Source organism: Podarcis filfolensis (assembly GCF_964270895.1).
Source record: "Podarcis filfolensis genome assembly, chromosome: 5".
Lineage (NCBI taxonomy): Eukaryota > Metazoa > Chordata > Lepidosauria > Squamata > Lacertidae > Podarcis > Podarcis filfolensis.
The window spans coordinates 77996011-78021311 of NC_139608.1; the positions used below are offsets into that span (position 1 = coordinate 77996011).

Sequence of the window (25301 nt, forward strand, 5' to 3'; positions counted from 1 at the left end):
GATCAAATGCTTCTTTGTATTAAGAAGAATACTAGAAACAAAAAAAAAAAACTTAGCATGATAGCCAGACATGTTAGCTTTTTTTATGTACAAGTACTTCTTTTAAAAAGAAGAATATTCAATCATATGACAGACACATATGCCCTTTGCAGTCCCTGACACAGGTTTATCAAATATAACTGAGCACGGTTATATCTGAGGACAGGACCTGAGTTATGTTCTGCACACACTAGTTTTCAAACTTTCAACCTTCAGAAAGAAGTTTCCACAATTTGTCTGTCAAGGAACCCCATCACAAAGTGCTAATCTGCTATTTGTGAAGGCGAGGGAACTGAATGCACATTCAGTTCATGCAGGTTACTATTGTACTGGCCAAGCTTGATGGGCCACACCTTTATGTCAAGCAGGGAAGCTAGAGAAATTTAATTTCTGGAAAATCCAGTGCAAAATGACCTGAGCGGGGCCTCTCTGACTAATTACTGGAACATAACTATCCTTCGGATTTAACGCTTCTCTAAATTTTGTGATACAGTTCTCAACTAAAACAGGTGGGGGTGGAAAGTGTTTTCAAAAACTGTATTTGGAACAAAAAAGCTTTAATCATACACATATTAAAAATGCATGCTTAAATAATATGCTACTTGCAAACGTTCCTAGTTGCGTTTTTAATCCAGAGAATAATGCAGAAACAGAACACATTTGAAACACCTGCAAAACTGACACTGATCAGAAACAGACTGATCTGTCCATCTCTAAAATAAAAAATGTGCCTTGAATATGCCCAACCCTCCTCTGTAACTGCACAAGAGCACACTGGTGGGTGTAGGCTACTTGTTTTTCAGATAAGCTTGTCCACTGTTATTGATCTTCTCATTGAGGAACTCCAGGAACTCCAAAGAACCCTAGGATGCCATGAAATGTAGTTTGAAAACCACTGGTCTAGATACAGAGCATTGGCATGTGTCAATATGGTGCCATGAGAAACAATGATCTTAATTCTTAATTATGCTTTAGTCCCAGAGAATGATCTGAAGGCACCCAGCATGGTTCAGCAGCTGGAAAACTTTGGTAAGCCAAGGTGAGCTACTTAGAGGGAGAATATATAAATACAACAAAAAAATAAAACATAGAGGAAGGCCGCAATAAGCTCTGCACAGATACAAAAGTGGTAGATTTGTAATCTCCTCAGCTTTCTTCTTTTGGTGAAGTGAAAGCTATATACCAGGAGGGTTGCAACTCCTGAAAGGGTGGCTGCCTCCCGCAGAGATAGAAAAATCAGCAATGCCTCACCGTATTGCTTCCTCACCATCATAATATCCTAAGATAAGAGTTAAGGTGTTATTGTTGGTTGTTAAGCAAGTCCTTGTTTGCCCAGTTCCCCCTAAAATTGCCCCAAATAGGGTAGGTTAAGACTATCATCACAGGAAAACATGAGATGTATATAATGAAGTCTTTTTTGAAATTTAAGCAAAGCATCACCATGTAGCCTTCCCTCATAGTTGATTCCTGTGCATCTGCAGAAAACATGTCCTAGTACATGGCAGAGTGCTAAGAAAGGCAATATAACAGTGAGAAGTCCCAGACACCCTTTCATCAACAAGGTCCAGTTAACATGTTACTTCCTCCATGAGCTCAAAGCAGTGGAACTACTCAGGGTTCCACAATTTTTAAAATATGACAAACTCCACCTCCTGCACCCCATCACCAAAACCTTCACCTATTTCTTGTTGCCTCTGGTATATAGTTCAAGCACTCAGATAGCCAACTTGCCATTGTAAATCTGCTCATTCTTCCAAAGTGGAGGTAAAAAAAGACAAGATGATTCATATTAGAAATGGACTCAGAGTCACCTTAGCACCACTTAAAAAGTAAGAGGCTTAAATACGACAGCACTCAATCTCAACACTTGCTTGCGTTGCACACAAATCAAACAGGTTTAAAAGGAATGCTCCATTTACAGTCACAGAAGGAGCCGGTTCAAATTCACAAAATACGTCAGGACCAGAGTGAAATTATCAATGGATCGAGAACTAATGCCACCAAGTTGTCAGACCTTTTCCATCATTCAGAGATGTACGTTACCCAATGATCTCATGTATTTCATTCAGGGAAACAACAAATACAGCTTATTTCTGTGATTTAACCTTTACAACTCTAATTTGCTGTTTTAATCAATAGAACAATGGTCAAGCTACCAGTCCGCCCTGCTCCCATGACCTGAGTCTCTGGTGAACATAGCATTTGACAGAACAGCTAATTATGTTGTGCCTTGGTTCTAGCCAAACTCTGACAAACTATGTTTCAGCTGCAAGCCTATTCACACATTAGAGAGGTACAGTGCAATCCTATGCAGGTTTACTTGGATGAAAATTACCACTGTGTTCAGTGGGGCTTCCTTCCAGTAGAGTAGGCATAACATTGCAGCCCAAGTCCCAATGAAATCAGTAGGACCTGCCTTCAAGCAAACAAGCATAGAATTGCGCAGTTGAGCTTTTACTTAGGTTAGTCACCTTGTTCTTGTCACTTAAATGTAAATTTAAAGTCTTGTTTGCTAAATGCTGAGGCAAGTCAGGTCATTTTAATTAAGATGTCTCTTATTTCTAATTATTGAATTTATGTTCTCCCTCATTATGACTTCTCTCTTTTTCATTCATCGAGTCAAGCTTAGCATGGTGTAATCTACTCCTTATTAAAATCACTATTGTTCGTTCGGATATGGTTACTAACATTCTTAAATTCCTGTAAAGTCATTAGCTTTTAAATTGATCCAAGTGGTCTGCTTGCTGACTGATAGCTGCTGAGAGGCTTGGGAGAGGAATAATGCACACTCTGAACCCAGAGAAGCAGGAAGTCCTTTCAGCTTCAAAGCTCCTGTTCCACACTCCTAACATGTAGAATTTGAATTATTTGCTTTGCATTGTAAACTAACAAGGCAGCCTCAAGTACAAGACATTCCTTGGGCTATGAATAAGAGAAATGCTAAATTCGTGAAAGCATTTAGGTTAGTTGCCCAGTGATTGCAAAACATATTTCTTATGGCTGTTGCTGACCTACTGCTTCAGTAAAACGAGCATTTAGGTTACGCAACAACACTATTCCAAGCTAGAGTATGTGAATACATTTTATTACATATATGTATGTTAATATGCATGTACATTAAACTGAACGTTTATTTAGTCCTTCTAAGGAATTCCCTGATTATTGGCCCCCACTGGGCTTTCAAAGCAGCTCTCATTAACATTCAGAATCAAACAGGCAAATCCAAAATGACCATGCAGTTGAAATGACAGCACAGCAGCAGGAAACACCAGCTTTCCATCTCCCCACTGCAAAGCACAGAATGTCTTTTGAAACCGAAATGTTTTAACTAGCATCTAAAAGACAAGCAGCAGATTGACCACATGAGTTGCTCAAGAAAGGGAGCTCTAAAATGCAGGGTGCCACAACCAGGAAGCTCATGGGTTGTTCCATCCCAACTTTAAAAAGAAGGCTACTATACTGCTGAGAACAACCCAGGCACTCCTTGATGGGGGAGTGGAGCATTCTTTTCTGCAAAAAGAAAAAGGGGGAAATGTACCACTTTAAGACAAGCCCATTCCAGCCCCCACTCCTCAATCTTCACATGGGTATGAAAGTCCTGCAAAACGAGAGGTTAATTTTGGCTCAGCCTTCCAACCTCTTATCTGCTTTTGTTTTATTACTCATTTACTGACGTAAGCATTTCTTTTGTTTTATTGGCAGAGAATGATGGGAATTGTAGTCCAAAACTTCTGCAGAGCACCAGAGATGTGTGAAGGCTTATTTACACAATTTATATATTGCATTTCATCCTAGTGGGATCTTAGTGGTAGAGTATATGGTTTGCATGGGAAATTCTACCCCAGCACCTCCAGGTAAGGCTGGGAAGGGCTTCTTGTTGACAGTTGCTGACAGTCACTTAATGAATTAGGTCTGCTTGGAGGTCCAGAAAGGCTAATTCCAGCTTTTGTAGGCCCCAGCCATAGTGAAAAATGGCAACACATGAAAACAAAAAGAAGAAACCCCCAAAAGTGAGAGTGGTTTGTTTATAGAATCAGCTGATCGAACCTGCATTTCTATGTGTGCACCAGAGAATCTGATCCTACCACTGAGAATTAATTTAAGGTCACGGCAAAGGAGATTGCATAAACTCCACGTGTCCCTATTTTGCAGGTTAGCGCTTTTTAAAAAAGACTTTTTTTTTCAAATAGAAGAGAAATTAAAAATAGGGGACAAAGCAAGACATAGTTTACCAGGGAGAGGTTGGAGGCATTGACATCTGCCCCAAAACAACAACAGTGGATGGATCTAGACAAGGAAGGAGCTCGTGGTTTGGAATGCTGGTTATCTAGCTGCTTCCCAGAGTTAATGAAGAAGTAAGTGGATGGAAGGACTGTGGCATCCTATTGCAGCCACCAAAACATATCTCCAAATCTGCTAAGCTTCTCTTGTTGAAAGTTTAGCAAAACATAATCAAGTTCCTGCTCTACATACATGCCGAGCTGAAAGCCAATCACAGACCTGCTGCTCCTGCAATTATTATGCACTTCACTACCTTTAACACTGATTATATCTAGAGAGGTAATTACTCATATGGAGAAGTAAAGAAGAAGAGCTCTTATCTGACTTCCCCACTAAACTGTAATTGCTTACAATAGCATGCAACAATCACGGGAAGAGGTAGAGGCCCTTTAATGTTTGCAAATAAAGTAGCATCCTACCTTAGGAGCGACAAGCCTCTATGGCTTTTTGCTGTTGTTTGTTTGTTTGGTGTGTTTTTTTTGCAGTTTTTTTTTTTTTTTTGCAGTTTTCAAGGATATTTCTTTCAAAGGCCATTTCTTCTTTTTTTAAAAAAAAATACAAAATGCAAGTACCGTTTTCTGAGAAAACTGCAACGTACAATCTTGGCAACAACAGAACAGGCAAGCAGAAATAACATCTCTCTGTTGAGTCTCATTATCATCAGCTATTCTCAAAAGCAAGGTTGGGAGGGCACATATTAAGTTTGTGAGAAAGCAGCTCTTTTAAAAAAAATCTATTGATTGTAGCAACATGATTACTGTTAGGGCTATATTTTCAGAGCCTGTTCATGTCTCTGTAGTGCAGTGAGTCAGTGTGTTTGGCTGTTAACCAGAAGCTTGTTGGTTCGAACCCATTCAGGGATGGCGGGGGGCAGGTTTTTTGCATTGCAGGGGGCTGGACTAGATGATCCTCTGGGTCCCTTTCAACTCTACGATTGTACGATTCTATATGTTATCTAAAAGTGGTCCCTTAGTGTAGTGGCTGAAAGACTGAGCTGTGCACCAGCAAGTCCCAAGTTCAAATTTTGCCCCTACCGTGAACTAAGTAGATACAGGGGTACCTCGGGTTACATACACTTCAGATTACATATGCTTCAGGTTACAGACTCCGCTAACCCAGAAATAGTGCTTCAGGTTAAGAACTTTGCTTCAGGATGAGAACAGAAATTGTGCTCCGGCGGCTCGGCGGCAGCAGGAGGCCCCATTCGCTAAAGTGGTGCTTCAGGTTAAGAACAGTTTCAGGTTAAGTACAGACCTCCGGAACAAATTAAGTACTTAACCTGAGGTACTACTGTACACACATATGCAAGAAACCAGCTTGCTTACTTTGAACAAGGAACCGCACAACGCAACACAAGACTCGCAGTACATACTGCTGTATACAGAGATACAAAATAGCTAACAGAAAGGCAGCCCTGAGGATAATGTACATAGAGCAACACAGGGAGTTAGCAGGTGCTTGGCTGACATCTCCCTGATGGGGAATGTAAAGTAGCCTTGCCAAGTCAGACCAGCACCCATTTAGTCCCACATTCCTGCTTCCAAAAGAAGCTGGCCGGATGCCTCTTGCCACTCACAAGCAGCTGGGTGTGAAAGTGATCATCATTTCAGTGCTAATATATTAAATCTATATGGCAGTCAGATACCAGAAGAGACGAGGCAGCAGTCTGTTCAGCACCTTCTCCCCCATATAAGTTGTCAGGCTGTGAAACCGAGCCCAGGAAGGTTTTTAATACAAGCCCAACATAGCTTGGATATAAGTAGCTCGATTCCTTCCGGCTGCCTGGCTGCTTTCTCCCTTCCTGCCACTGTCAGGCAGCTGCCGTAAAGCAGTGAAGCTCAGCTCGGACTGACCCTCCACTTGTAAGCACTTAGTGGAGCAGAGAATAAGGTGTCCAGGCCCTGCTGTTAGCTCAAGCCCTCCAGCACCATCCTAATGCAGGAAAAGCTAAGTGTCTCAGGAAGTTTACAGAGGAGAAAGAGGTGGTATGTGTAAAGCTTTATGCCATTGTGAATGGCACAGACAGAATGGATAGAAATATTTTCCCCTCCTCATAGCTCTAGAATACGGAGAGTTAGGGAATGAAACGGGTTGGCAGTAGATTCCAAAGAGATCAAAGGAAGTATTCCTATACCCAACAACACAATTTAAAGAAGCCATTGCTTCCTAGTGGTGTAGCAATAAAACTGCTTACACATTTGTAAAGCTAAGTAGGGTCCGGTATGGTTTCAAATTGGATGGGAGACTGTGAGTTGAGGCAGGGGAATTGACTAGAACTAGATGAACCACAAGGACCCTTCCAACTGTATGATTCTATGGGGATTCTATGAAATTCGCATACATTTCGGTGGCTTTTTTAAAAAAAATGCTTAAACAAATTCAAAGAGGACAGATCTTTCAAGATGTGTTATTAATGATAAGTTCAGTGTCCACTGAATGTCAAATGCTAGGGACATCCAGCAGGAGAGAGCTGTTGCCCTTAGGCAACTTACAGGCCTGTGCTAGAAGCCAAATGCTGATGGGGGCAGATCCTCAGTATGATTGATCCCTCAGGACTCTTCTTCCACCTGCCACTTATGCAAGGACACTCTTGTCTACACGCAGCACCTTGCCCTGATCAAAGAAATAGTTGACCGGCACCCCAGACTCGTGTATTAATTTTCATAGCCCTCAGTCAGAAGAAAGGATGTAGGCTGCACCTCTCCTCATTCTCGTTAGGAAGATTGTCATACTGGTGCAGTCTCAGATTTTAAATGACTCAAACATTCTGCAAATGGGGATAATGAACACTATAAATCTGACATTTACAATGCTTTATGTGATTTCCCAGCAAGTTCCTTTGTCTCCTGTTTATGATCAGGAAGAAAGAAAAGGAGCAGCCTCCCTCAAGCTGCATGAATATGCCAAAAAGATTACTGTTTAACTCTGTAATGTGTGGTAGTGCACGTACTTGTGCATCATAGTATTCCTTACGTAAATATCAATGCCATAATCCTCCCAGCAACATAAAATGTTATGAATACACATTAATTACAGGAGAAGAGTTTAAGCGTATGTTAGTAAGAAATTTTAGATGTTTTGCTTTTCTAAAGTGCTCTGCGGCAATATACGTTCTAATGGTGGAGCCCCTTTAGACCTCCAGAAAAATCAGAAATACCTCTTCCTGCCCTTCCCTCCTTTCTCGCTTCCTCTGCCCTCACCACACCTCATGCTGCCATGACAGCAGCAATGGCTTTGGCAACGGCCGAGAGGGATTGGCAAGAGTGTTGCCCATGTTCAACACCTCTGTTCCAGTGGGGAAATGCTTCACAAAGGATCCCCTGCTAAGTGCAAGCGCTGGTTGCAAACACCAGCTCATACTCCTCCTGTGCTCGGCAGTGGCAGTGCTGGAGGGGGGAAACGGAACATTCCTGGATGAAATCAGAAGCTGGGATTGTTTCATTAAAATGGGGACAACAATCAAATTAAATTGCGTAGCTCCTGCTTGTCTTTAGTTAAATAACGCAACATTATTCAGGGTGGCTTGATCAAACTATATTTTATCACTAACTGGGCAGCTAAAGACAAGTTTCTCAAGCAATACCGGTGAAAGTTCATCTGCCTCCCTTGCATCTTCCCCAGATGTGATTCGCTATCATATTCAAACAGAAATTTTAAAGTGCTTTTTCAAATTTACATCTTTGTTTACCCTCACAGCAGCTCTAAAATGTCAAATGCCACCAAATCCCTTTTTACAGATAGAGAATAAGGCTGCATGGTGCTTTCTGCAACCTATAATTGTGCAAAGGAAGAAGAAGATTTTATACCACCTGAAGGTAGGACTTTATTCTCTGTGGCAGCATTCCTAGCTTCTCATAACCCACCCCCAAGAGCATACCACATAGAATTAATCTATGGTTTTGCAAATGTAAAAATTGCCATATTCCTCTGTACTGCTGTTGTTTGTTACATGTCATCTCTGTGTGTCATTTAAAATTGGTGACGGATCTAGAGAGCCACTGGATTGTATGTTGTTGTTTTTGTAAATAAATAAATAATGAAAAATCAGACATGGTGCATCTCCTCAGCATCCCTGCAGCCCTATACAAACATATGTAGGAACGGCCTTCTCAGTTGTTGCGCCCGCCCTCTGGAACGCCCTCACATCTGTTGTCAAGGAAATAAACTATCTGACTTTTAGAAGGTATCTGAAGGCAACCCTGTTTAGGGAAGTTTTTAATGACTGATGTTTTAATGTATTTTTATTATTTTGTTGGAAGCTGACCAGAGTGGCTGGGGAAACCCAGCCAGGTAGGTGGGGTATAAATAATAAATTATTATTATTATTAATAGGCAGTTACCTAACAATGAGTTAAACCATAGGCCCATCTATCTCAGTACTGTCTATCATAGAATCATAGAATTGTAGAGCTGGAAGGAATCCTGGGGTTCATCTAGTCCAGCCCCCTGCAATGCAGGAATATGCAGCTGTCCCATATGAGGCTCAAACCTGCAACCTTGGTGTTATCAGCACCATGCTCTAATCAACTGAGTGCTGATTGCAGAAGTTCTCTGGAGTTTCTAACAGGGAGTCTTTCCTAATCCTACATATCAAGGAGCCACAGCCCTTTCGGGCAAACATGCATGAGCTGATGGTGGGGAGGGGTCAGGGAACATACAAAACCCTGACCCCAACATCCCCATGTGTGAAGGCTCCACTTTACACCTTGTGTCGGCACTGGAAGAGAGTGCCTCACACATGGAAAGCTATAGCAATAGGCAATACCAAAGCTAGCTAATTTGGCTGGCCATGGCTACATAGACAAGGAGAAGACAAAGCGTAGCCATGAAATTCACCGACTGCACCACTGGTGTTACCAGAAAAATCCGAGGGCTCCCTTGGACAAAAAGTAAAGACACCAACCAGAGTAAATTGGAGCAAATCAGCAGCCTGTAGGCTTGGCCTTTATTGACTGTTGCAGCAGGGTGCTCCCCTCACTTGCAGGTGAGAGGAAAGACACAGAAAAATGGTGTGCAAGACCTTATAAAAACTTTTGAAATTCCTATCCTGTAGGTCAAGCCCACCCCCAGAAACATCATGCATACATTACAGAAAGGAGGGGTTGAGGGAGGAGTTGTGGTGGTAACCTGAGTGTCCTGTCACCTGGCTGATTCCCTTCTCCCCCCTCCCCATGAGTCATTTTCAGAAGACAAAAGGTAGTCGCAGTTTCCTGCCCCCTGAGGGAAGATCTGATCATTGTCCTTTGTTCCAGTCCATGCTGAATCCACTCCCATATGGAAGTTCTTTGTGATCTTGATTGTCTTCTGTCTAGGACCATCAGGGTTGGCATAGCAACTGGGCAGGGCTCCTGTGGATGTGCTGGGATGTTCAAGGGATTATGGCTGGCCTGTATCAAACCTTCCCCATTTTGTAGTCCTTCCTTCATGGAGTAAAATAAAAGTGGAACAGTGCAAATCTGATGTATGGTTGATTTTCTATGAATTTATAACAGAAGCGTAGCGTATGTAGTGTGTGAGTGTGAGTGTGTGTGAAGTTTGTACAAACTGAATGATGGGGGGGGCGTTTTCCTGCTACACTGGTAAGTGTCACCTGTAGCTTCTCCCCTACTGTTCCCCCATCAATATAGTTTTGAAGTAAGGCCAGTACACTGGGACATATATGTTTAAACTATTTCTATGTCACAGATACTAAAGGTTTGTGGCAGATTTGCAAATCTGGATCATTTACAAGTTTAGCCTTTTCCCACCCCCATGAGTTCTGGGAGCAAAACTCTTCAAAGTAAGAAGCAGCTACTCTCATTGGTGGTTTCAGAACTACCTTAGTCAAAAGAGATCAATACAGATCAACACAGGGTGGCTGCAATACCACCAGGTAAATGATCTGCTAAAAGAAGATAAAAAGAAACTAGGATTTGAAGATAAAAAAATCTAAATTCAATGTGGAAGTTATAGAAGGTAAAAATAAAACATTGTCCAGGATGTATGATATTTTACTAGAGTGGTACACAAAAGACGTGGAGGTGAAGGAGGTGATGACTAAATGGGCGATAGATATTGGCTATAACATTGACTTTGAGAGATGGCTGGAATTGTGGAATGTCAATATGAAGTTCACGGCATGTACGGCATTAAGGGAAAACCTGTGGAAGATGATCTATAGGTGGTATCACACACCAGTGAAGCTAGCTAAGATCTATAGATTGAAGAACAAAAGATGCTGGAAATGCGGGGAGGTAGAAGGAGACTTCTACCATATGTGGTGGTCATGCAGCAAAGTGAAAGGATTTTGGGAATCGATCTACAACGAGCTTAAAAATTTTTTTAAATACACTTTTCCCAAAAAGCCTGAAGCTTTTCTGCTAGGAATGATGGGCAAAGAAATTAAAAAAGAAGATAAAACATTATTCTTATACGCCACAACAGCCGCAAGAATTATGTTAGCACAAAACTGGAAAATGGAGGTAATACCCACTATAAATGACTGGCAGGTTAAAGTGATAAACTATGCCGAGCTGGCTAGAATAACAGGAAGATTAAGGGGTCAAGACGAACAGAAATTTCATGATAATTGGAACAAATATTTGACATATATTGGAACTAAATTTCAGACACTGGCGGGGTTGGAATAACTCTAACAGTAAATGATTATTATGTAAAAGAGATAAAATACGTGACCATAAAACTTATTTGATTCTTACCAAAGGAGTGGAGGGAAGTCCAAGGCTCGGCAGAGCCCAATTCAACTTTGTATACGATGTATGGAACGGATATAATATGTGCAAACTATGTAATGGATTTTGTATATGCCTATATATATATATATCTAATATCAATAAAAATTTATCGGTAAAAAAAGAGAAAGAGATCAATACAGATCCTGCCACATCGTGGTTGCAGTTATGACCATCCAAAACGTCCGACAGACCATAACAGGGATCCCTCTTTTGACTGCAGGGCTACAGTGTCATTTTAAAAAAGGAACTTGGTATTTTATTAACTTATTATTAATGTAGCTTATCTTTTTTATTTTTATATAACCATCATAAAGTGACCTTTAATGTATATTAATGTATCTGAACTGATAATTAACTTAGGTGCAAAAAAGCATATTTTTATTACATTTCACTTTACACAGAGATATGCTAGTGTTGAGTAATTCATGCACCGAGATGGTGCCAGAGTATTTGTGTTTATAGGTGCAAAACCAGGCATGTGTGCGTCTTGGCATAATATAACCACAATTCAGCTTATAGACATTATTCATACTCAGTGCTTTCCATAAACTTCTCATCTTTTTCTTTCTGACAGCCTGATCGCATGTAGCATCCTAATAAGAATTCAGGAGCAAGATTCCTGGCACTGATGTTCAATATTAACTTTCAAAGTGCAGCCTTGCTATTGTTTAATATTTCAAATGTTGCCTTGTGTTAAGTGTGAGATGGGCCAGGAATGGCAAAGTAGAGGCAAGCGGTCTCAAAGAAGGAGACTAAATCATAATTTCACTCACAACCCTCAGGAATATTTGTTTGTTTGCTCATTATTCTATGTATTTTAAACATTCATATGCTGCTCAAGTCATCTAGTCGAAGATACAAATATAAGTGAATCAATTTTTACATTCATTTGTGTAAAAGAGTAGTCAGTGGCAGAACAAATTCTGGGATACGGGTGAATGGAGGAAGAGGTTAGAATTATTTCACTTGGTGATATTTTATTTGGCTATCATGGTTTCTGGGAATTGCAGGCTGAGGGTACTGAGAAATCTGTGAGGGGGGCAGGGATCATGTGAATAGAAAGCTGTAGAACCCAGGATTCTCCTGTTGAAAGGAAACCACTTGAAATCTCTGAGACCACTTTAAGTCGTTTAAGAAAAGAAACCATAACAAATGTTTAAAACAAACCATCAGTGTTCTAGTGCACACTGCTCGGTGGTCCCCACTACATTCCCCTTCCACCCCTAGCTAGCAAACCACGAGGCTTGACTTGTTGCGTCATCCAAACTCATTGTTCTTTTCTCTCCTTACAATCATTAAATCGTAGCCAAGATTTGTTGCTACTTTACATGGTTTGTTGGAAACAAGCCATGAATTGGGGTTCAGGCAACATGACAAGCCCAAACTTGCAGTTTGCCGCTTCCAGAGCAGCTTGGCCAGGGAGCAGGAGAGGGGGAAAGTGAGAACTTTTGATCAGTCTGCACACTGCACATGTTAAGTCACTGTTAAAAAAATGGTATATTAGAAAAATAGGTAACTTGTCCTCAACGTCACTTCTATACCTAAGGGCTGGACAGTGGTCAATTTAGCTCCAAGTTGTAAAACGGGATCCAGGGGGATCCAGAAAATTACAGGCCTATTAATATAACAGTCCACCAGAAAACTGGTGGAATGTGTTATTAAAGCATTAACAGCATACAGAAGTCCAGGTCTTGGGGCCAGTGTTGCAGCTCCACTGGTGCAAAGGACTTCTCTGTGTGTGACATAACTCCCTCTTCCTCTCCTGCCCTTTCCAGCCCTCAGTGTGACCTCAAAATCAGCTCTGGGGACGGGAACCCTTCAAAGCAGATTTTGTGGAAATGGTGGGCTGGGCAGTGGAAATGGAAGTCTCATTGCACCTATAGAATCCTGCTTGCATAGCACCGAATACCACCTTTGTTGTTCTAAAATGGTACATCCTGTCTCACTAACCTTTTAGAGTTCTTTGAGTTACATCAACAAAGCCAACTAAAGCCCACTAGCCATTCATGGTAACCCAGCGGGGACTCAATAAACTACCTGTGCTTTGTTGCCTGCATAGTATTGTAACCAGATGCCATGATCTAGTCCCTGGCTGGCCACAAGAGGTGGTTGATGTGCTCTGCTGAGCTTGGTGGGTCACAACAATGAATGCAAGTCTACTGTAACCTTTGTCTCCTAGGAAGCAGTGTCTAAAAACATAGTTCTCTCCAAAGCAATGTAAAGGGCAGGCATATTTAAGTCAATACTGTGTACTCAGATTTTCAAAAGGCTGAATTCTCCTACTTTCCCTCCAGGAGGAATAGGGCAAGAATTTTAATGTGGTTCCAATACACACACACACACACACACACACACACACACACACACACACACATCTGCTTTTACCAGCCTCTTTGCTGTCAGGCTTTCTCAACCTAGCTCAGTAGCTCTCTAACATATTTCTCTGGGCCACACTTTCAGAATAAAAATTTGCTCACCCCACACCAATTTTTTATCAATAAGAAATGCACTGGGAAACAAAAAGAAACAACTCCTAGCAGTGCCTAATTTATAACATAGAACACAATAGCTTTATAATATGATAAAGCAATATTCTGAAAGTATAAAAAGATGTAGCTACATAAGAACATGAATCATTCCCCAAATATAATTATAAACTAGCCTCTTGCATATGTACCTTAAGTATTTATACAAACTCAATGAGAGGTGTGAGCTTGCTTTTGCCGGGTAATCTCATTAGGTCTAATTTGAGACTAACTCTTTTCTAGAAGATTTTATTAAAGCTTTTTCAAAATACAATAAAATAAAAACTTAATCTAATTAAAAACAAAAGCAGAGAAAGAAATAGGAAAGAAAATGCAGAGTCCTCTCTCAAAGGTAGCTCTTTAACCCTTGTCACTCACAGAAAGTGGTGGACCCTCCCAGCTCTTACCTGAGAGCTTTCCTTTCTTCTCCCAGTGAGACAAACAAACTCTCATCTCCTCAACACAAAGAAGCCTTTCTCTTTTCTGATCTTTCATATTCAGCAGAGTTGAAAATCCCTGTTCATAACAATCTGTCATGGAGAACTCTAGAAGAATAAGCAATGCTCTCGCTCTCATTTTGAAATGATATCTATTCATATTCTGTAAATATAAAAGAATTACTTTGATACTATACTACACTGAGATGTCTTAATGTTTCTTTGATTGTCCTTGAATCTTCCTTCCATGCCCTTTGAGAAGCACTAACCCAGATGCATGAATAGGTATTGGGATGGAAGCTCCAATCTCATGTAACCTACCTTGCCTTTCTTCCTTTTATCTATTTCTTTTGAACACTTCCCCTCCCCTTATTCAGATAGTCAGTCACTTCATTTTCCACTTTGGGTTAGCCCAACACCAAATGACACCACCAGACAAAACCATTTATAAGCACGTTCAGTCACAGCTGAGTTGGGTGATGTCCCATAGGCATGGACCGGTATGGAAGGTTGGGCCATCCTGTAGCTCCCAGTTACATCAACAAAGCCAACTAAAGCCCACTAGCCATTCATGGTAACCCAGCGGGGACTCAATAAACTACCTGTGCTTTGTTGCCTGCATAGTATTGTAACCAGATGCCATGATCTAGTCCCTGGCTGGCCACAAGAGGTGGTTGATGTGCTCTGCTGAGCTTGGTGGGTCACAACAATGAATGCAAGTCTACTGTAACCTTTGTCTCCTAGGAAGCAGTGTCTAAAAACATAGTTCTCTCCAAAGCAATGTAAAGGGCAGGCATATTTAAGTATGTTCAAATAGGGAGGAGTTCTCATGCTACTGATATGTGGAATACTATGAATGCACACTCTTTCTCAATTGCAACTGAAGTGGCTTTGCTGCTCTACACCCGTAAATAACACTCACCAAAATTGCATTTCCATTCCTTCCTAGAGGCAGTTGTTCAAAGGAGTAAACATACCCTGCTGATCTTTAATCACTGCTCAGCAGTAATGAGGTCATCTATTTCTATAGCTAGCTGGCCAACTATCAAAACCTAAATCTTGCAAATACTGTACAAAGCCACATGCAAACAAACAGCCATTTGATGACTGGGCAAATATTTCTTAAGACTTTATACTACAGAGGAAATTGTCACCGTTAGCACTTGTGCACAATAAAATATCTTATTGTTAGCACATAAACTAGACTGGATATGGAATGTGCAAGAAGAATCTGCCCTCTTTTCTACGCCGTTAATTTTTTTAATTCAACAGGTGCGGTGAATATTCATAAAGAAGAAGAAGAAGAAGAAGAAGAAGAAGAGGAGGAGGAGGAGGAGGAGGAGGAGTTTGGATTTGATATCCCGCTTTATCACTACCCTAAGGAGTCTCAAAGCGGCTAACATTCTCCTTTCCCTTCCTCCCCCACAACAAACACTCTGTGAGGTGAGTGAGGCTGAGAGACTTCAAAGAAGTGTAACTAGCCAAAGGTCACCCAGCAGCTGCATGTGGAGGAGCAGAGACGCGAACCCAGTTCACCAGATTATGAGACTACCACTCTTAACCACTACACCACACTACATCAACCTTGAGTCTGACTCAGCAAGATGGCATGAATTAACTTTATGAGGTGATAGACAAATATAAATCTTAATCAATCAAATAAAAATAAAAATAAATAAATCAGCCCATGTTCATCAGCCATTCCTGGACAAAATCTTGGTGGTCTCCAAAAATACATTTGCATTTTACTTCTCACAGGCTTGGTCCAATCTAAGATAAGAAACCATTAACTTCAGTGAAGGACAGGGGTGTTAAAGGATTTCAAAGAAGAGCACTCACAAAACTGAGTGCTGCTATTGTGGGTCAAGCACGGCTCACTCAATCATTCCTTGAGCTCTTGCTGCCTTTGCCTGCACCAAGACTCCCCTGGGGCAAGAGGAGGTGGCAGTGGGTGGCCTAGCTCTTCAGTGGCGTGTCATCTCCTGCTGAGGATTACAAGTACTGACATGAAAGTGATGCTATTTGCACCAATTTCCATCAGGGAAAGGCCCTTCCATGACTCATGTCCCGAGTTAAACTTGGTGGGCCCCTTGGGAGTGAGCAGGAGCACAGGATGGGTGGAGGTGGAGGTGGCCGATGCTTCAAGCACCCATTAGCAGGGATGGGTGTATATGCGAATCTCAGTTTCTCTCAGTTTCTATTTTTCCCAGTCTTAAATTCAGTTCTCCACATTTCCACATCAGTTTGATTTTTTAGAAATAAAATCCTCCTGAAAATTCACCAGCATTTTTGTGCAAATTTCTCTGAAGAGACAGATTTTTGTGTGCCATTTCCCCTAATGCACACATCTTTACAAAGCAATTTCCCCTAGTATAATGCACTGCTATTTGCATTTATGTATGTGGTTTACCCTAGTTATATGCATTACTGTACATATTATTTGGAGAATATTGCATTGCAAAATTCAGAGAGGTGCAAATTTACATAAGTTCGCCACAGAATGTGAATCAAATGGAATTTCTCCTTTATCTCTGCCCATGAGTGTTTGCCTGCACTCTCTCTTTCTCTCTGATGGAGCACAAGAAACACAAGTAACATGGCAATTAATCCTTTCCCTCAGAAATCAGTGGGGAATTTTGGAGGGATGACAGCCTTACTTTGCAGCATCTCTCTGTTATTTTGAGTGCAGCCCATGTTGCAATCCTAAGCACTCTTACATGGCAATTAGCCACACAGCAGCTAATTGCACTTACTTCTGCATCATACGCACTATCAGCTTATTAGTTAACCACTGAATACTTAGCCCTGCATCACTAACGTAAAAGGTTGTGGTTTCATTACAAACGAGAGGGTTGTTGCCAAAAATATGAACTTATCAATTTTGGAGTATGAATTGGTCCAAACGTAACCCGCAAAATGCACACCTGTATTATGAATTGAGCACCATTTCCCACAAATGCTCCCACCATGTGCCCTCCAAAAGTCCTTCTCCAGCTCAAAACACAGAAGCAAGATTCTGCAGATGCATGGCCAGTGGACAAGCCAGCAGCTTTATGGGCACTTACGGAAAAGTCATATCCCTGACTCTCACAAAACTCTTGTAATTGGTTGCCGGGGAAACTGCAGAAACTACAAACTACTTTGGAGGTCCACGCACAAAACGTATTTATTGTGAAGCCTTTACTCTCATGCCATAAAGCCCTTACTCTCTTGCTAATTGCTATGAACTCTGTGCCCAGACCCCATACAAATCTACAGCTCTCTTGTTCTCAGGCATGCTTATTTTATGAAGCAAGTGGCAAGGAAATCCAGAGTGGCTCTTCACCAGGGCTGATGCTTAAAGCTACAATTACCAACACTGTAAGCCGGAAGAGAGGTTACGGAAAATAAATGGTTCTCCCTCCCCCCAAAAACCCATGTAAGTACTTGCTATGAAAAGTGTTAACTACCAGCTTGATTTCATATCAAGCTGAGGAGGAAGATAAGGAGGTAACTTGAACTTTACAACACTGTGGCAGCTAGGCTATATTACACCACAAACACATGCACACTTGTCCTGCTGCAATGGGGGCAAGTTAAGGAGAGTTCACCTCTCACTGACTTTTGCTTCTTTATTCTGAAATTGAACCGATGCAGAGAAGGACAAGCCTCAGGGCTATTCAGGTTGAGCAATTCATATTAAGACAGTCGGTATTGTCTAGTACAGGGGTTGCCAACCTGGCATCCACAGGTGCACATGCACCCAAAGAGGTCTTCCCTTTCTTCACATTGCTGGAATTAGGCTTAAAAGAAGTATTCTGATGTAACAATGGAATAGGCATGACTGTGTGGCAATGCATGTGTGTGTGCGGCACTTACAACAAGTTTCTTAGGTGTGTAAATATGTCCATAGGCCCCCAAAAGTTTGGCCATTGCTCATGTGGCAGGCCAGCTAAGAGGCTCGGGAATCACAGGTTGTGAGGAAGCTCTGTTATGACAGATATTTGCCCCCAACCAAGCCCTCATGTGACAGCTGCAACCAACCACATGAGAATTATGCTTGTGCTATTAGGACCTTTTAAACATCAGAGAACATATCAGAACCTCTGATTGTCTGATCACAAGCTGCTTCCCTCAATAGCTGAGCTGTACAAATCAATAAGTGTGCCTTCCTTCACACTAACACTTGTACATCCCTAGAGATAGCTTGTACCTGTGTTTAGTGTAAAGCATATAGGAACCTGGCATATTATGCTCCAAAGCCCTCCATTTCCCTGCCTCAAAATGTGACTTGTGATCCATCTTCTTTCCCCACATTTACCAAAATGTGTGGTCAAGACACATTTGTGGTTAGGACTCATCAGTCTCACTCACAGCAGGATCAATGAGGCTGGAGGTGACATGCCCTCCCATGGGCAACAACTGCAAGCCCCACTTTAGATGTAGCAGCACAAGGAAATCTCATTGACATGAGTTGTCTTTTCTCTGCTTGCACGTAACACACGGGTGCAGGGCCAGGAAACAAATGCGGGCTTCCAAGGCTCTCCCTCCCAAGACACAAGACCTCTTTCCAGGCAATGTCTCCTATCAGAGCTGCTTTGTTTCCTCCTTGAGTGATTTTGCCTGGCTGGAATGCGTCCTTGAACTCTGATAATGCCTCTTGTTTGTCTGGATGGGAGATACAGAGGAGTGTGTAAGTGTGTGTAGAAGCTACCTTACTACTGATAATAATAAAAAAAACTACATTTCTAACTCTGCTGTCAGGGAATGGCGAGATGAGGAAGAGTGGTGGGTGCTACCCACCCAAGAGCCCCACAGGGATTACACACATGGTGATGACTAGATGCAGGACTGTGGTGGTGGGACACAGGGAACCAGTCTATGGAAAGGACAATCTGGAAGATGCTAGATGCAGAATGACTGAGTGATCAAGGGGGTTCAGAAGAAGGAGGCCCATCCAGGACAGGGCTGGGTGCTTAGAGTCTCAGTATGAGCGCAGACTCAGATAGAGAGGAGTCAGAGGTTGCCCCTGCTGCCCAACAGCTAGGTAGTCCCAGGCCTGCTGGGTCTCCTCCTTCCCGACACACTGCTTCCCGACACACTACCCTCACCTGGTTTAGCTAGCCAGTCAAAGCTGTTTCCTGGAGTATGACTGCTGTAACATGCTGACAACCTCTAGGAGCCACAGGTGAGAGTTGAGTGCAGGGTGGGGACCAAAGGTGGACAAACTACCCAAGAAAGAGCATGATGTGTCCCTCACCAGAGGTACTCCTCCTCCCCTAATATCCCATATACCCCAATAGTACTCACCAATATGACTGTGCTAAAAGCTCACTCTAGGAATCATTATGCTTTAAAAAAATCTGTGGGTGTTATCTAAGACACAATCATTTTTTTCATCTGCACAGCTGCACATACACACACAGCGCAAGCAAGAACAAAACAAAACCCAAAACCCACAGACATATTTGAAACTGATAGAGCTGGAGATGAGGGCAACAGGGAAATATCAGCATGGGATGGAGTTCTGTGTCGCCTTAAGGAGGACTAATCATTCAGTCACACAAGCAATTTTCATGATGCCTTGTTCAATAAAATAGAAGTGCCCTCCTATCTTGTATTGCCATGGTTACGGGAGAAGGGAGCGAACGTATCTGATACAGGCAGGCAACTTCCAACTCAAAAACTCTCAAAACTACTCCCCTCCTTCCATTATTATTTTACCACTTTAAAAAGAATCCAGAGACTTGTCTCAGAAAGGATAACACATACAGAAAAAGGTGGAAACTAACTAATAAGAACAGACTTCAGGGGGCTCTTAGCATGGTGCTGTTGATGGCCCCAGAACCTCCCCAAAACATGCAATGCAACTGCACTTTTGTGTGTGTGTTGCTGCCACTGCCACAATAGCACCAGCAGCACCACTTACAGCCACCCTCACTGAGTTTCAGGGTGGCATTTTAATGGTAGATTTCATCAATGTATGGGCGGGGCAATTTAAAAGGTGTTTTGGGGAAAAAATTAACAGTGAAAAGCCATGGCATATAGGAGCCAAGCTTGACACCCATTCACAAGCAGCAGCACTGTTCACCCACTGCTAAAATGGCAGTACAGGGATCCCATAAGGAAGACAATAAGGTAACAGAGCTGGGTTGGGCCAGCTGGGGCCCTTCTGAGCTGCTGGGGTCATTGGCCAGTGCCTGACCAGAGACTGGGAACCAAAAGGCAGAAGAAAATTTGGTTAACTCTGTGGAAACATTTTATTCTAATATGCACCTAACATTCAGCATTAATGGATTTCAGTAAGTGAGCAAGTAGAAAGTTCTGTTCACCATCTCAGCTGTACCATGCCATTGATTATTAACAGATTTACAGAAAATAGCATCAAGATGGAGACCAGAAGAGTTAAGGGCAAGGTAATTTGTCCTCAGCTGTCACCCACATGTCCTTTGTTTGTTTGCGAGTCAGTTTTCGTAAGTAGGGTTGACAAGAATACAGATCAAGGCCATAATGGTTCATTTATTATTTCCGTGAATGGGATATGAGAGTGTTAAGCAGAGCAGACGACCATCAGACCCTGATGGAATAATTTATAGGATGACTGCACCGTACAAACAGGAACAGTTTGGATAAGTGTGTTGCTGCCCGATATCACTCCTGTTTATAGTCGGGCCATTTGATATCAGAAACATGTTGGCATTCTAATGAGGGACACAAGATGATGCACAAAGATACACCACAAGATGATGCACAAAGATACTCCTGAAGATACACCAAAAGCTCATTTTTGGGAATCCTCTGAAAAGCAGTGCCTTCAAAAGCTTGACTTGACAAGACCACCCAAGCCAGCAAACTAGATTCTGAACTAGTTAGATCTTTTTTAAAAAAAAATCCTAGCACAGCAAATAGTTTTCAGCAAGGACTGAAAATGCTGAGTCAGAGGATAAACAACAACAGGAGTCCATATAAAATCTAGACTGGTAGCCCACACTCAAAAAAGGACAAGGAACCTCAGGCTTCTCTTTCTGGTCCTTAGGCCACATCAATCCCCAGGCCATACTACTTTCCCTCAAACCACACCACCTCACAGGCGCCCCTTCTGCACCTGTCTAGAATGCTGAACTGTGATAAAGCCTCTTGTTTCCCTGATGGAGGATGGAGAGCTGTATGGGAGTTGTTTAGAAACCTCTGGTTTTTGCATGGCTGGGAAGAAGCCTATAGTACAAAGGTAAGAGGACCTTTGCTCTTTCCGCTGCCCTCTGGCCCCAGAAGGTTGTCCAAAAGGGAACTTGAGCCAAGGTAGGAAAGGGTGTATCAATTCTGTTCTAAAAGGGAAAAGGATGTACCCAGTAGCTGAAGATCAGGCCAGCAAATGTAAGAACACTGTTGCCATATCAGTTATGAGCACATTTACTGTGATTGGTTAGTTGCTCTGCATGCAGATAACAAGGGAGGAGTGCTTTTGTGACATCAACAGTTGCTCCAACAACATTCACACTCAAAACTGAGCTCTCTGGTATTTTCCTTACGTTTGAGCTGAGGGTAGGGATTGGTGCTATGACCATTTTTGTCACAAAGAAGAGGGAAGCAATGTTTCTTCTCCTACACAGATCCCAAAAGTAAAAAGCCACTGTAGTTCTCTACCCTGTGTGATAGATTTGAAGCAGAGATATCACCGAATTTCTCCTAACACTACGGCATATTTGGCACATATTTGGCAAAACATCCAAAGAAATCTGAAGGAAGCCAAAGGATTTGGTAAGATGCTGTTTCCTACAAGAGGAGTGGGATATTATTATATAGGTTTTGCACTGGCCCAGAATACTACATCATGATCTAAAGTGCAGCCAAGCCAAGCCCCAGCTTCCCAACAGTAATCTCTTTCCTTCCGTTTTGAAAGCTAAATGCACTTGTGTTTCCAAGCACCAATATAATTGCCTCAAGTAAAATACAACTTGGCAAATAATTTACATTGCAAGATTGTGAACACTTAAGTGCAGCGATAAGCTTCCTGGCATGTTCAACTAATGCAATCTTACCATTACATGGATCTGCATTGCAAATTGCTCTTTGGAAATCATAATATATTTGTTCAAGAGAAGCTTAAATGGGATGCTTGGATATTCAGTAAAATCTGGTTGCTTCATCATTGTGATATATAACACACACAAGCACACACTTTCTAGGAAAGCAAGACAAAAGTTTCCCTCTTGAATTAATCTTGTTGAGAAACTCATGTTGCAAGTATGCTGCCAGGGCCTTACAATTTCTCTGAAAAATATATTGTTGTGCCATGCCTAGAAACTTTAAGGGCTTGCTAAACTTGTGGATATTATAATTTGACCTGAAAGTCCCAGTGGGCATTCAGGTATGGTAGAAAAGGCTTTAATGGTCCTTAATGGCTTAGAATTTTAGGCCTAACCCTGCTCCTGACCATAGCTTCTCACCTGCCACTAAAGTCTCCCCTGAACAGCCTCCCGTCCAAATCCCTTTTCCTTGTGCATCCTGCCTTTTACTCATAAATCTGAGGGCAAGGATTGACTCATTTCTGATCTTTGTAAGCTGCTCTGCAAGCCTTTTCTTGGCTGAAGAGGCAGCTAAAAATGCTTTAAGCAAATAAACAAAACAAATGAAACAGTACTTCCCTTTGTCCATTCTGAAGCTACTGTCAATCAATTTTATTGGGTGGCCCTGAGAACTTTTGGAAGACTGTCAAAGGTATTTCACGCCGCATCATCCATATGTTACAGCATTATCATCACGTAACACAGGGGTGCCCTTGTGTGCCCCTTCCTGTCTATTCCAAAGAGAGACAAAGCAGTCCCAACATCACGGGGCAGTTGTAATGCTCTTTCCCACGAATTTGGAGGAGGAGGCTGCAATCCAATGCACAGTGACGAAGGAGGGAAGAGAAAAGAACAGGTGCATATCATTGGGCTGCATGCATTTGCTCAGGATTTTCTGTCACAAGAGGTCAGGTTTTTCCCCAGCATCCCTTGCAAGGCTCACAAGCGGAGCTGTAGCAGCCAGGTGTCAGGGACTAGCAGGCGCCAGGGAGTGGGTGTAGCCAGAAGATGATCCAGGGGATATGGGTAGCAATTTATGGGGTTTTGTCAGGAATGACAGGATGCACCAGGAGTTGAGGGAGAGATGGTGCCTGAAGGGAGGGGGCTGCCAGAATCACCTCTGTTTCCTCCCCCATTGTCCACTAAGACTAGAAGGGACTTGAAGACACAGTGGCAACTTCCATGTAGGCTTAGGCCCACACTGTCAAGCGAGGGTACTTAAGTTTTGCAAGCGGGCATAGTCCCACCATTGCTCAAACAGTCCAGCTCAGAGCACAAGCCACCAGAGATGTGTTTGTGTGTTTAGTGCACCAAAGAACTAAACTACCTGCTGTTTGTCCTCCTTAGGCTGGGTGTTCTCAGGACACCAGTTTTACAACTTGCCGCAGACAAGCAGCTGCCTTTGAGACAGCCAAAAGAAGATGGTGCTGCAGGAGGAGAAATCTTCCTCGTGGCAGAGAACCAGCCTAGGGGCTTTTGTTTGTCCATATGAACTGAAGCATTTTATCTCTGTTACTCACGACAACAAAGAAGCTGGTGAGGGTTGCAATGATTATTTTCTTCATATAAAGAAAAACAGGGTACAAAATGGATTATTATTCCATAGTGTAAAATGGATTACTTTATAGGCTCCTGACAATATCTTTCATGTACAGTCATTTGTCTAGTTTATGAAATTGTTGTCCATATCATTTTCTCCAAAGCTTTTATCTCTTCTAATGGTATTCAGCCAACCCTCAAAATGACTGCTTTCTCAGATGCTCTTTCTATTGCCGCTGTGCTCCAGAACTTCTGCTTAGAAGCCTCGCCAACCTCTTTTCTATCTCCTTTCCACCCTCCATTCATTTTCTACACTGCGTTGGCTGTGATCCAGAGAAAGGAATAAGGTGGGTCAAGAGAGAGAGAGAGAAATTCTCTCATGGAATGGCAGCAGCAGAAGCAGGAGGAGGAGCTGAATGCAAAAAGAAATGAATTATTCCCTAACTGAGCTGCCCCTAGCTGTTGGAGCTGGTGACCTACCTGCAAGATGAGAAAGCTAGCAGGCTTTGACCTTGAATATATGAATGGAGAAGATCAATCCCTGTGCTATATAAATAATAAATGCTAATAACTTTCCATAAATAAATGCCATCAGCTATTTAGTTGTGCAGGGGGTGGGGGAAAAGGATTTTGAACACAATGAAATTACAACCCAGTGAGCAGCTTGATAGAGAGGTAGAAAGAGATCTTGATGCAGCCTGCAAAGATCAAACAAACTGGTTGAGACTCTTTCCTTTTCTTTCAGCTAGCATAGTGGTTTGTGTAAACCTGAGACACATTATTAACTACAGCATAGATCTAGACAATTTGAAGCTACCTATCTACATCACATTTCAGGATTTTGTGACAAGCCATCTCTAGAGATGCCAGGGATTTAACTTAGAACCGTCTGCAAGCAAAGTAGATGTTCTGTCACAGGAATAGGAGCCTTCTCTAGATTCTGGGATTGAAGAGGTAAGGGAATCTGGGAGAGGAGGAATTGAGGCTTTGAAAGACAGCAGAACAATGAAAATGGTGCGGGAGGGGGTGTCAGGAAAGTCTGGGCAGTCTAGATGAATGATGAAAAGAAGGGAAGGACCTAGAGAAGGAGTGGAGGAAGCAAGTGAAAATGGAGAGGTGTACATAAGCTGAAGAAATGAGCAAGCTCACATAGCAATTTGAAATAAGTAGACCAATAGTAGTTCATATGGTGCCTTCCAGATGTTTTGAGCTACAGCTCCCATCAGCCTCAGCCTGCATAGCCAATGGCCAGGGATGCTGGGAGTTGGAGTCCAAAAAAGCTGGAGGGCACCAAATTGGCTGCTCCAGAAGCCACATCTTTGCTGCTGGTATCTATGGCCAACCAATAGCAGTGCAATATGTGAATCTGCAAAAAGAGCAGGATATGTATAATCATTGTCTGAGAGGGATTTTTTTTTATTAAAAAAAAGGTAAGAGAATGTACTGAAAGTATGGGGGATTTTAACAAATGCAGTGCTAAAAATAATTATGTTCATGTGTGTTACAGATATTCTTATCACACAAAAGTGTGCCAGTGAAATGAAGGCTCTATTGAAAAAATAAAGTTCATCAGTTTGGCTCTTTTCCTTAAAAAGGGTATTTATAACTATGTCTTATAGGTCACTAAATCCAGCAAAAAGAAGCAGTACTTATTCCCACAGAAAATTTGCCAACATTTGGGGGCTATTTTAACATAGTATA

General features: G+C 42.1%; 1 protein-coding gene and 1 long non-coding RNA gene across 3 annotated transcripts in view; one reads left to right on the forward strand and one right to left on the reverse strand.

Moving 5' to 3' along the window:
- Positions 1 to 25301, reverse strand: part of NRG3 (neuregulin 3) — a 577425-nt gene that overhangs the window by 519222 nt on the left and 32902 nt on the right. The gene's annotated exons all lie outside the window — the stretch shown is intronic.
- LOC310763026 lies at positions 21513 to 24164 on the forward strand. The gene is made up of 3 exons (XR_014548393.1): positions 21513 to 21753; positions 23409 to 23597; positions 23935 to 24164. It is a non-coding gene; the product is annotated as an uncharacterized lncRNA (long non-coding RNA).